Genomic DNA, 4,310 nt, shown 5'->3' with positions numbered 1-4,310 from the left:
AATGTTCAACCAACTCTTTTTCTCCAGAGTCTCTGCGGCTTGTGGATGGAGCTGGTCTCTGCTCTGGGAGAGTGGAGGTGAAGTCCAATCAGTCCTGGGCCTCAGTGTGTAAAGCTGACTTTGACCAGCAGGATGCAGAGGTAGTCTGTGTGGAGTTTGGCTGTGGGACTCCTGCAGCTCTACAGGGGGGGCTCTATGGAGAAGGTGAGGGTCAGACCTGGGATAAAGAGTTCCAGTGTAGAGGCAAAGAGTCCCTTCTCCTGGACTGTGACACCTCAGACAGAGAGAACAACACCTGCCTACCTGGTAATGCTGTTGGACTCACCTGCTCAGGTTAGAAAACAGTTTGTCACTCAATCAACATTGTTTCTCTACTGGAGTGAAGAATATGAGAGAATATGTAGGTGTGTTTTAGTGAGAAAATAGTAAGATTACTGTCTCTCTCTTTTCTTTTCTCAGAGCCTGATGATGTGAGGCTGGTGGGAGGAGGCAGTCGCTGTGCTGGTGGAGTGGAGTGGTACGACCAGGGAGAGTGGAGGATTGTGGGAACTCTCTCTGACGTGATGTCAATAGCTATAGTAGTGTGTAGACAGCTGGGTTGTGGCTCCACTGTTTCAGTACTTCCTGGAAACACCACTAGAGGGTTTGGAGTTTCCTGTTCTGGGTCTGAGCCTTCACTGAGGGAGTGTATAAGAACGAATGAACTCCGTCCTGGACTCACAGTGATCTGCTCAGGTAATTACAAGATACACTATATGGCCAATAGTATGTGGACATTAGTTGGTTCGGCTAGTTCAGCCACACCTGACAGGTGTATCAAATTGAGCACATGGCCATGCAGTCTCCATAGACAAACATCAGCAGTAAAATGTTCTTACTGAAGATGTCAGTGAATTTCAATGTGGAACATCTCGGAGCAACAACGGCTCAGCCGTGAAGTGGTAGACAACACAAGCTCACAGAACGGACCGCCGAGTGTTGAACCACGTAGAGCGTAAAAATAATCCTCTGTTGTAAAACTCACTGCTGAGTTCCACATACTTTAGTCCATGTATTATATCTCCTTCCTGGACTCACAGTGATCTGCTCAGGAAATATCAACATATTATAATTATATTCAACTGATTTCCTTCATTCATACAACTTCCTCTGCACCTCTCATGATGACTGTTTAACTTGTCAGTCTGCTTTACTAAATAGATCACTCAGTCAAGTAGGAATCAAATACAACTTAAATATCCCAGAATGCTTTGTATTTGAGTGTTACCTCAGGGAACGTCTCTACTCACTACCACTGTCACAAAGAGAGGAGGAGGGAGGAGGAGAGGAAGACGGAGAGATGAGAGAGAGAATATATTTTTATCAATGACTTCTCACCAGCGATGTCATCATAACCAGTAACCTGTTTCTACTCTTGGCCCATCCTGACCCTGACATACAGCATCAGATCATTGTAGTTCAGATGTTACTGAAGTGAAGCTGCCTGGTGTATGTCCAGCTGTTTATTTTCTATAAAGTGAAGTGAACTTATTCCTGTCTCCTGCCTGCATTATTCCCAACCCGATCCTGAGTGACTAAGAACCCATTTCTACCTCTTACAGTATCAAACATAGCAAACTACTATCTTTTATCCAACATATTTGTGTTTAGTCCTTGACAGTGTCATCAACAAAACTGATTGAATGTTCAACCAACTCTTTTTCTCCAGAGTCTGTGCGGCTTGTGGATGGAGCTGGTCTCTGCTCTGGGAGAGTGGAGGTGAAGTCCAATCAGTCATGGGCCTCAGTGTGTGAAGCTGACTTTGACCGGCAGGATGCAGAGGTAGTCTGTAGGGATGTTGGCTGTGGGGCTCCTGCAGCTCTACAGGGGGGGCTCTATGGAGAAGGTGAGGGTCAGACCTGGGATAAAGAGTTCCAGTGTAAAGGCAAAGAGTCCCTTCTCCTGTACTGTGACACGTCAGACAGAGAAAACAACACCTGCCCACCTGGTAATGCTGTTGGACTCACCTGCTCAGGTAAGAAACAGTTTGTCACTCAATCAACATTGTTTTTCACCTAGAGTGAAGAATATGAGAGGCAATATAGGTGTGTTTTAGTGAGAAAATAGTAAGATCACTGTCTCTCTCTTTTCTTTTCTCAGAGCCTGATGATGTGAGGCTGGTGGGAGGAGGCAGTCGCTGTGCTGGTGGAGTGGAGTGGTACGACCAGGGAGAGTGGTGGACTGTGGGAGCTGCTGACTGGGACCAGAGGGATGTAGCTGCAGTAGTGTGTAGACAGCTGGGTTGTGGCTCCACTGTTTCAGTACTACCTGGAAACACCACTAACGGGATTAGAGTTTTCTGTTCTGGGTCTGAGTCTTCACTGAGGGAGTGTAGAAGAATGTATGATCTCCGTCCTGAACTCACCGTGATCTGCTCAGGTAATAACAAGATACACTATATGGCCAAAAGTATGTGGACTTTAGTGGATTTGGCTATTTCAGCCACACCTGTTGGTGACAGGTGTATAAAATCGAGCACACAGCCATGCAATCTCCATAGACAAACATCAACAGTAAAATGTCCTTACTGAAGATCTCAGTGACTTTCAACGTGGCACGTCTAGGAGAAACAAAGGCTCAGCCGTGAAGTGGTAGACAACACAAGCTCACAGAACGGACCGCCGGGTGTTGAACCACGTAGAGCGTAAAAATTATCCTCTGTTGTAAAACTCACTGCTGAGTTCCACATACTTTTGTCCATGTATTATATCTCCTTCCTGGACTCACAGTGATCTGCTCAGGAAATATCAACATATTATAATTATATTCAACTGATTTCCTTCATTCATACAACTTCCTCTGCACCTCTCATGATGACTGTTTAACTTGTCAGTCTGCTTTACTAAATAGATCACTCAGTCAAGTAGGAATCAAATACAACTTAAATATCCCAGAATGCTTTGTATTTGAGTGTTACCTCAGTGAACGTCTCTACTCACTACCACTGTCACAAAGAGAGAATGAGGGAGGAGGAGAGGAAGAGGGAGATATGGGAAAGATCAAATACATTTTTATCACCGAGTTCTCACCAGTGATGTCATCATAACCAGTAACCTTTTCCACTCTTGGCCCATCCTGACCCTGACATACAGTATCAGACCTTGTAGATCAGATGGTACTGAAGTGAAGCTGTCTGATGGATGTCCAGCTGTTTATTTTCTATAAAGTGAAGTGAACTTATTCCTGTCTCCTGCCTGCATTATTCCCAACCCGATCCTGAGTGACTAAGAACCCATTTCTACCTCTTACAGTATCAAACATAGCAAACTACAATCTTGTATCCAACATATTTGTGTTTAGTCCTTGACAGTGTCATCAACAAAACTGATTGAATGTTCAACCAACTCTTTTTCTCCAGAGTCTGTGCGGCTTGTGGATGGAGCTGGTCTCTGCTCTGGGAGAGTGGAGGTCAAGTCCTATCAGTCCTGGGCCTCAGTGTGTGAAGCTGACTTTGACCGGCAGGATGCAGAGGTAGTCTGTAGGGATGTTGGCTGTGGGGCTCCTGCAGCTCTACAGGGGGGGCTCTATGGAGAAGGTGAGGGTCAGACCTGGGATAAAGAGTTCCAGTGTAAAGGCAAAGAGTCCCTTCTCCTGGACTGTGACACCTCAGACAGAAAAAACAAGACCTGCCTACCTGGTAATGCTGTTGGACTCACCTGCTCAGGTAAGAAACAGTTTGTCATTCAATCAACATTGTTTCTCACCTGGAGTGAAGAATATGAGAGACAATATAGGTGTGTTTTAGTGAGAAAATAGTAAGATTACTGTCTCTCTCTTTTCTTTTCTCAGAGCCTGATGATGTGAGGCTGGTGGGAGGAGGCAGTCGCTGTGCTGGTGGAGTGGAGTGGTACGACCAGGGAGAGTGGAGGATTGTGGGAGCTGAGGACGAGGACCAGAGGGATGTAGCTGCAGTAGTGTGTAGACAGCTGGGTTGTGGCTCCACTGTTTCAGTACCACCTGGAAACACCACTAGAGGGATTAGATTTTACTGTGAAGGGGATGAGTCTTCACTGAGGGAGTGTTTTAGAAGTTATGATCTCCATCCTGGACTCACAGTGATCTGCTCAGGTAATAACAACATATTATAATTATATTCAACTGATTTCCTTCATTCATACAACTTCCTCTGCACCTCTCATGATGACTGTTTAACTTGTCAGTCTGCTTTACTAAATAGATCACTCAGTCAAGTAGGAATCAAATACCACGTAAATATCCCAGAATGCTTTGTATTTGAGTGTTACCTCAGTGAACGTCTCTACTCACTACCA

General features: G+C 45.2%; 1 long non-coding RNA gene across 1 annotated transcript; it reads left to right on the top strand.

Moving 5' to 3' along the window:
* Window positions 1-307: 307 nt before the first annotated feature.
* Window positions 308-1,758, top strand: LOC116364450 (uncharacterized). Its single transcript, XR_004207999.1, has 3 exons — window positions 308-333; window positions 460-735; window positions 1,709-1,758. It is a non-coding gene; the product is annotated as an uncharacterized LOC116364450 (long non-coding RNA).
* The last annotated feature ends 2,552 nt before the right edge of the window (window positions 1,759-4,310 follow it).

Source organism: Oncorhynchus kisutch, unplaced genomic scaffold (genome assembly GCF_002021735.2).
Source record: "Oncorhynchus kisutch isolate 150728-3 unplaced genomic scaffold, Okis_V2 scaffold1078, whole genome shotgun sequence".
In the NCBI taxonomy this organism is placed as follows: Eukaryota; Metazoa; Chordata; class Actinopteri; order Salmoniformes; family Salmonidae; genus Oncorhynchus; species Oncorhynchus kisutch.
The sequence above is the reverse complement of the archived record's forward strand: the minus strand, read 5'-3'. Positions and strand labels throughout refer to the sequence as shown.